This window comes from Nestor notabilis, unplaced genomic scaffold (genome assembly GCF_000696875.1).
Source record: "Nestor notabilis isolate BGI_N333 unplaced genomic scaffold, ASM69687v1 scaffold1748, whole genome shotgun sequence".
Taxonomy (NCBI): domain Eukaryota; kingdom Metazoa; phylum Chordata; class Aves; order Psittaciformes; family Psittacidae; genus Nestor; species Nestor notabilis.
This window is the reverse complement of record NW_009939401.1, coordinates 25,071-34,400: the sequence shown is the minus strand read 5'-3', so window position 1 is coordinate 34,400 and position 9,330 is coordinate 25,071.

The following is a 9,330-nucleotide window of genomic DNA, read 5'->3' as shown; positions in this document are numbered from 1 at the left end:
GCTGGGGGGGGGGGGGGGGAAATCACACACACATACTCTGTGTGAGGAGTAATTAATCTCTGTGCTCTGCACAGCTCAGGAGGATCTACAAAGGTACTACCCATAGGTATCAAGATCTTTTCACACCCTAGAAGAAGGGAGCCAGCACTTTAAAGGAAAAGACCTCAGTTTAGCCCAAACTATACAGAATTCTCCTTTATTGTCTCTGCACTGCCATCACACTTAGGATTGCTATCTCAACATTTACTTTGCAGATGGTTTGAAAAAAGGATGTTCATTTTCATTATGTGTTCAAATTACAGCTGTTGTGTTGTCGTGGTCCCCCTTGCTCTCCCTCCTTCACACAGAGGTACACACTCCTATATTGCAGAACCTGCAACAGCACATTTGCCCACAAGAGGTGTAGCGGCAAAGCACACCAGCCATCAAGCAGCACACTGTGGTCTTCCAAAAACCTACATACTTTCCTCTTTGTACTCACAGAAGCAAATTATTGCCTGATATCGAATCACATGGATGAAAGAAAACTTCTGTGTGTACCAGTCCCTTTTCTGGGGAGGTACAACAAACAGCACTAATGTAACTGGACAGCACTACTCTGCAATCATAACGTGTTCTGGCAGTTCAGTTAAATGTAAAACCAGATTGATTTAGCAGAGCAGAAGAATTTCTTTAAGGAATCTGAGATGCATTCATGCCGTGTCTTACTGTTTTGGTTTTTTTCAGTACCTTTGCCTGTAATCCCTTCCAGGAACTGCTTTTAATGTTGTATGCAATAAGTACTTGAGCAATATGTATTGTTCCAAGTTCATGGTATGTGGTATTTGGAACATTTTAGGGCTTGGTTCCATAGCATGCTATGGTGTGAATTTACAGAGCACTGGCTCTTTGAAAGTGGAGTTAACTGTGCACAGTCAGCTTTAGCATGTCCTAAGAGCGACAGGGCAGAAAGCTACTAAAATAGTTGTATAGCCTTGCCTAGGCAAACACACCAGTTGCTATCAGAATGTGTGTCTTGTTTTCTTCCAGTCTTGAATATAAGTCTTTGTGTGCAACTTTTTTTCCCAATACTTTGAAACACTCAAATTTAAAAAAATAAAAGTAATTAAAAAAAAAAAAAAGTCAGAAACCTGAAAAGACCTTGTGGAAAAAAAGGAGGAATATGAGCTTTTTGAAGGAAGCATTTTAGAATCAGCCATTGTGCTGACAGCACCTCAAATAGAGGCTGACTTTTTCAGTTTTAAAAGTTATGAGTCACTTTAGTGTTCGTGACAATGACGGCCTTAAAAATGCAAATAATTCAAGACTTGCACAGAGCAGGAACAATTGTGGTACAAGGTGCAACTAGATAATATGAACAGCAGGCAGATGGGGAGCACATCCAGCTACTAGAGAAATTACTGATTATCTGTTGGCTGTAAGATCTTAATTTTTGCATATGAAACTAATGAAGCAGAGGTGAGAACCTGGCACCCAGTCTGTGTAGTCTGTGGATGAGCTCTGCGGTAACAGAAGTTAGGCATGTAGGAAGGGATATGCTCACTGTCCTCATATTGCATTTCTTTAGCCAAAAGTGAAGTAGACCAAATGCAAAATTGGAGTTTTTGCTCTTATTGTCACCTAGAAAAAACAACCTACACTGTTTTAGAATGGGTGTGCCTCAACAATCACATTGAAATTCTCCTCATTCTACATTCCCAGCCTAGTCCCCTGATTTGCCATACATATTGGCTCCTTTCTACCTCATGCCAGAGATAGAATGTGGCAGATGTCTGTAACATCTTTAAAGTCATGAAGAAAGTCAGCAAGGGTCAGTTGTTTAGTGTCTTCTTCAATATAAGCACGGAGGAGCAAGAGGTCCAGTGAGTGGATGGGATGGTCAAAGCAAAAACAAGAGATCTTTTCTCATACCTCATTGAAGAAGGAGATGGAATGCTGTGCTGCAAAGTGTCATGGATGCTGAAGTCCAACATACTAGTCCAATATACTAATCTACTACCAGGCTGTCTCACAGAGAGTATGCATAGCATGCACGCATAGCCTCAAAGCTGGGCTCTGAAGTCAGAGACTTTCTGTGACTAATGGCCAAAGGCATTAGTGGCATGTGGGGATTATCAGCGGATGTGCAGGAGGAAGAAGGTTGGGAATGGTGCGCGTGCTAGCAAGGTCTGTAGCAGTGAGGTGCAAAAGGGGGTATGGCAGCTTTCACGCCCCAGTGCGTTGAAGTGTAGTGTGAATGCAGTTACACATGCCACAGGGCCCTAAAGCCTCTGCTGTGCGGCTGCCTGAGGCATGCCAATAGGGGTAAATAAACAGGGCTAATAATCCTAAATAAACATGGCTAAGAGCGCACACTTGGACATTGCTACCAAAGGTGCAAGTGTACACCATTTCATTAATCATCACTGCAGCTTCTCACTATATAGAAATTCCTTAATCGTTACTAAATATTCACTGAACAATTGTCTAAACTAATTAACATGCAGGATTTGTTTATGAGGTTTATGGGTCTCACTGGTGACAGAAGCTAAGAAAATAATTATGAGAGAGTTAAATCTCTAAGAATCTATCTTGGTTCTGCCTGTTTATTTGTGTTTAACACTGACTAAAACAATGGTGAGAAGAGAATTATTTACATTTTCTGAAATCGTCTGCATAAGATATTTTGTAAACGTACTTTTTGGAGATTTCAAAAACCATTTGGGAATGATAACTCAAATCTTAATGGAAAATTTACATATGTAAAAAGTAATTTCTCAGAAGATTATAAATATATTATCAATTCAGGAGCTAATTTTAACATAAAGCATCTGTAAGAGGTTCAAGAAACACATAGGAAAAGAAATAACTTACTCTTTGGGTATCTTGTATGTAATTTGGAAACACTACCCCTACATCCACGCAGAAGTAGCCATAGCAGTATTTAAAGTTTGTAATGGTGAGCCTTTGTTTTTCCCGCTGAATTTACATTTCTTTGTTCTTCATGATTCCATCATGATTTTGTCTCAGAGATGCTGCAAAGATAATGTCCACTAATAATACAATTGCTAAGATCCAAATAATTGTTTTTTCCCCCAGAAAAGGTCACAGCGTCATCAACATAAATCTGAAACAGAAAACATTTAAAACATGTAATTCAATTATTACTAAAATTCTATTATCAGAGTTTTAATGCATTGAATGTGTTACTTCAAAACCTAAGTTGTTCTCAGCACAGAGATAGAAGACTATGGCCTTTTTCTCTCAGATGGGAACAATCTGGAGCTCAGCAAAAGAAATTTTGTTCTGCTTCAGTATTTCAGAACAAAATTGCTAGGTTGTAAGATGGAAGGTAGATGGTCACCACAAGAAAGCAAAATCAGTGATGGAATATGAAAAAAGACGGTTGTACATAGTAGGTGTCAATGGTGTTACGGCAACATGGTATTTGACTATCAATTCTGTCTAGCAGTGCGTATTTTTTGCATTCTGGCACTCACAAACAGCTGTGTCACTGTTTTCTTTATGCATTTTGTTTCTTCTTGATTGATAAGAAAGGTCTCCTTACAAGTTAAGTGGAAATAAAAGTGCAGTTTCCTGGTTCGGGCAGCAGGACCACATTCCAGTGCAGGAGATGTAGTCGCATCATCACAGCCCAGCTCTGAACAGGTGGTGTGGGCTCACTGTAATTCCTGTAAAGCAGTGCATTAGAAGACAGCTTCTACAGAGGCATTTAGGGGGTTCAAAATCAACCGGTGTAATTCAACTAATTCAAGTAAGATTTTACTCTTCTAAAATCTCTATGTCAATATAATCATACAGGTTAGTAAATCATATCTTGAAGGCAAAAAAACTACATAACAGTGTATAGAATAAACTGGTTAGTAAAAAAAAAGGCAAGATTTTTAACAAAATGTCTGAAACAGCATTTCAAAGGTTCATATACAAAAGACTCATCAAAAGTTTCCTGCACTGTCTCTGCGACTACCATTTTAAAAGATTACATGATGCATAAAATATAACTCCCAATTTATCCTGTCTAGATATGTGCCCAAAATATAAATGTGTTGTATAAAAGATATTTCAATTTATATTGAAACTGCTTTAAAAGTAAATGGTGTTTAGTTCTGGAACTGTGGTTCATGTCCATTTCTGGTCATAATACTTATTTTAATTTTAAATTATAAAACTTAGCTACGTTTAAGAACATAGACTCTGGATTATACATGGTAGTCTGGAGTATTTTTCCTGCACAGTCTTCTTTTTTTTAAAATATTCTTCGTGCTTCAGCAATATCTGTAAAATTAAAAGACCCAACAAACCAGTTAAAAAATATTTTCTATTTTTTGGGGGTTTTTTTTGTTTCCCCAGATGTATTAGATGCACTGGATGTAGGTTTTGGTTTCACAGGGAGATAGGGAAAAAATAATTAGTTAATTTATTTTTTTGCTCTAACTTTCCCCTATCTGATTCCTGTGAAGCACTGAGCACTGTCTGCCATTAGGTGACGGGTTACATTCACCACTGACAGAGGCGTTCAGGATTGTTTGGAATCCTGTGCTCAAGGATCAGTAAAGCAAGCTGCTGACGGCGAGAGATTGTCCAAATATATAAAGTGAAGCTTCACAAGAAAGAGAACAAAAATCTACTGTGTCACACAGGGTCCGTGCTCCACTCTTAAGTCATCATTCATAGGCTCCAGCTCAATCTGATCAAGAATCATCAGTGGCTGGACAGTCCTGAGACCCAGTACTAAAGAAGCCCAAATTTCTTGCAGGCAGCTGTAGATGTTATTCATACTACGGAGACATTTCAGTAGCCATGGACTTGTATCTTTGGGTCAGCAGCTGGCTCAGGATGCTGTGAAACCTGTGTGGATACCAGTACTGGAGGGTAAACTGGATAAACAATCTAACCCCCACTCATTTGGCAAACATAGTATATAAACAGCAGCAGGAGGTGTCACATGCATTCTTCATATTCTTGCAGCAGTGGATAGAAAAACTGTGGTCTTGATTTTTTGCTCACTTCTATTTGTGGCCTATTAGACTTTCGAGTTTTTCTAGGTGTTTGAAGCTCACTGAATCCAAGACATTCTCTAGTATTTCAAATATTTAGTACCATAGCCATTCAATTTAATGCGTACGTATGGGGACAATAGAATTGCCAGCTGCCAGCAGGCATTTGTTGAGGTCCTCTGAAACTGGAGACAATGCCATGCTAGAGCCCTCATCACCTAAAGATCTTCGAGTGCTTTGCAGGCATAAGAGAATTCTAGGGCAACTAGAGATAGAGGAAAACAAGACTAATTCCAGTGAGCAAAGCTGCAGCTCTGATCCCTTCCTGCTTTCCTCTGTGCTTCTCACTTCTCATAATCCCAAATCACTGGGATTATGATTTATGCTTTCCTGTTACCTTTTACATATCACATAGAACAGCACTAAATCCCTTCCCTGACCTTCTCACTTCGGTAACCATGGATCCAATCAAGCTCATCTCCATCCTTCACTCATGCAGTTGCCCTCTTTCTATCTTTACTGCATTTCTCCTGATTCCTTTCAGCACACCCAAATGATTCATGCTTAGGTTATGTTCTCACCTGCCATTCTGCTCATACCCAACACTAGCTTGCTGCTATAGGACTAATCTCTGTACTTGCAAGGTCCTACGTGACTTGGCTCCCTCAACCCAAATACATTCTCAGTGTTTTTTCCTTCCCTCCTTCCTGTCTTATACTGCCTTGAAAGCCTTCTACTATCAATCAGCCTCTGGTTTATCCCATTATAGTACCCGTTCTTCCTCACATTGTAAATGCTGTTCTCAGTTTTCCCAGGAAGCGACTTTTTTGAGATTTCTGCACACAGCTTTGTAATTTAGTTCAGTCTAGCCTCTTCATAGCGGAGTGGCAAGGGAAAAAAGATTCCCAATTAATGTTGCAAAATATCCGTATAGAGAATCCACTGTAACCACAAACTATAGTGAAGGTACAGACATGAGAACAGTCACAGTTTGGGGGAAAGGAATGCTTTTCTTAGAGTAATACTCAGAAAGATTTCTGGCTTCTGTTACTATGCAATGACCTTTAAAGATTGTGATTCCTGGTTTCACCAAAATTACTGGGGTTTGCCATGGGCCCACTGGGATCAAAATTGGTTTATAATTTCTAATTTCAAATTAACCTCACCTTTGACTTCCCAGCCTGTGTTCTGGTTGACTTCAGTAACAATGACAAAATAAGGAAATAAAAGATTTCTAATGGACCTGAAATGCTTACGTTGGAAAGGGATTGGAAGCATTATAATTGGATACTTCATTCTTAGAACCTGAAATTTAAGTTGAATATTGTTATACGTCTACATTTAAAGGAAGAAAAATGCTCTGGTTATTTCAGGCATTCATTAAGCTTTTCAAGCCTTGATGGTGGTTTGGAATGTCTGCTTTCAATTCAAGCACAATTTTCCTCGAGCAGTTCTTACACTAATACTGGTTGTGTGTCTCGCTAAATACCAAAATTTAGGTTAGAGACAATAATTTTGATAATTCTGCTTTATGACTTTCTCTATAGTCCGAGAAAGCTGAAAGTGAAGACATTTTCTTCAGCTCAAGAAGAATGCAACTGCATTCAACTGTGCTTGCTAGCACACTTAATACAATTCAGGAATCTGTAGAAAGGGCATGAAAACTAATTCTACCTCAGTTTCTTCACTAAATCCTGTATACCAGGCTTGACAGGAGAAGCTATGAGTAAATCAATGCCACTATTGCTATATGGTGTAGGTGATTTCAAAATAATGGTATTTGCTACAAGTCAGATACCAGCAGATATCAGGCCAAAAATTTTATTTCACTTCTAATCAGGACCCAGCTGCTCATCTGAGATTGCCTTTAGTCAGCCCCATTTTATCTCATTGCCAAAATTCTATTTCTTTAGACTGACAATTAGTGACAGGCCATAAAAAGGGCCTTTCCTGGGACAAGCAGAAAGTGAACCTATGCTGTAGCTGTTATAAAGTCTATAAAGAGGAGATCTTTACTGTTCGAAACCTTCTGTAGTGTAGGCAAAAGCCAAGAACATGGAGAGGCAGGTATGAGTTTAAAAAAATACCTGTGAGCACATTCTTCTTGATATTTTCATAGAAGAACCACAAAAATTCTACTACTTCTTGGTATGGCATCAACTCTGTTAACTTTTTAGGTTTATTAACACACAAAATGTGCCATCCCTGGCAGTGTTCAAGGCCAGGGTGGATGCAGTCTTGGGTGACATCGTCTAGTCAACCCCCCATGGCAAGGGGGTTGGAACTATATGATTTTAAGGTCCTTTCCAACCGTAACTATTCTATGATTCTGTCTAAAGGTCTCATTTGGAAAATTTTGATGCAAAAGCTATTTTTTTCCCCCATATGTCTTATAATTTCAGAATTATCAAGACTGGCACGCTATGCCAGTTGTTTTAACAACAGTGTCTTGGCAGGGGAAGAGCTAGGTTTGCAGATGTCCCGTCCCATCTTTCTGATTTAACTCATGACATCCTATGAGTACCTCTACCAGTCGTGGTGAGAATAGATCTGCAGTGGAAACTGGCACAGGTGCTTTCATTGTTCATGACTATGATTTAAGCATTTACATTGAAGTTACCTGATTTTATATTTCAATTCCTGTTTTGTCCCACTATCCTCTCTGTTAATGTAATATTTATCCTTCAGAGTATGATGTAAAAATACGTATCATCCAATAGCATGTAATCAAAAGGTCTTAACTGGGAGAAAATAAGCTCTGGCAAGCACATCACTGAACTGTCCTGTCTGTACAGTCTGCTTTTCAAAATGTTGATTAATAAAGTACATTATGGAAGAACACTGTGTAATGAAATAATAGTAAAATAATTCATTTTAAGGTATGTTCAGTAACGATGAAACTATTACAGAAGATTTACTTTTGAATCCATATGATAATTTGTTGATCTTAGTTTGCTGGGATCTGCATTATAAAATGTTTTCATCAAGTGGAATACCAGTTATCTCTTCAGATACACATCTGTAGTTTACCTGCATGTAAATGTACCTTAAGACAGATGGACGTAGATTAAGTATACATTTATTGTGCAGAAAGGCTGATAAAAACTTATTCTTAATGTCAGGATAACACAACAGAAGTAATGGTATGGTATTAAGCTCCAAAGCATACATAACAAAGCAAGTCATTCATCTGTATCAAATAGTTCAGTTCCCAGGAAGTCCTTCAGAGAAAAAGAACTTGTTTGTTTTTTTTCATTCTTAGCCATCACCTCAGCAGTGACAACTGTGCCAACAGGTGCTTACTACTCCTATGAAGTATGTGATTTAATATATGGCCATAATTTCTTGACTGGGTCCTTTTGACTCAGGATTTTCAGGTGATATCTCACCTCTACCTGACACTGCTCAGAAACCGTGTTCAAAAGACATCAGATGCTTTCAGTCCACTGTGACTGAACCCTGGAGGTCTTTAGCATGTATGTTATTTTTACAGGCTTACCTTAAGTTTAAATCAAAGAGATGAATAAAGTATGTCTTATTTATGGAACTAAATCAGAAATATAAATTTAATATGAGTTACAAGTTCTGTTAATCAGTTGCATTTTAAACACAGGATGTATTTTGTAGTTTTGTAATAGTTCAAACTCAAGACCACACATTTCTCAAAGAGAAACAAGAACTTGATAGCAAAAGAAATCTTCAGGCATTTAAACAGAAGATGTTTATGGAATGACAATCAAATGGTACTTTTCCAATAGTAGCACAGTGGATGGTATCATAATTGGGAACTGTGCTGTTTCTTGCCTCTAGCTATCTCAGTTCAGATCTTTCATAGCAGAACAACTTAAGGATCCTGAGGGAAATTTATTTCTTTTCTTTTTTCAAAACACTGTACTGAAAATAAAACCCCTGGGAGGTCACGGGGTTACACAGAAAGTAGCAGTTAATTGATTCAACCTAAATAGCAAAAGGAATATTTTAGCATACATTAAAAATAGACTCATTTTATACACTTGTTCAATCTAGTGTCTGATTTTGTCTGTTGATTTATTTGTGCACAATGCATTCTTGCTATAGAAATTGGTAGGCTGCTTTTGACAACTTCTTCAGATAAACATGCCTATAAGTATACACATGATCCTGGTTGTTTTGCAAAAATGAGTGCACAAGGTAGGAAGTCCTTCCCTCTCTATACCAATTCCTAGGCACCACCTGCTAGCTGCTTAGTTTTCTTATTGAGAGTTCCTTTATGAGAGGAAAACCATTTTCGTCTTTTATATCATTCTGTAGCTGCAATTCAGCAGCCATCGGAATTAGAGAAATGTAATGAATT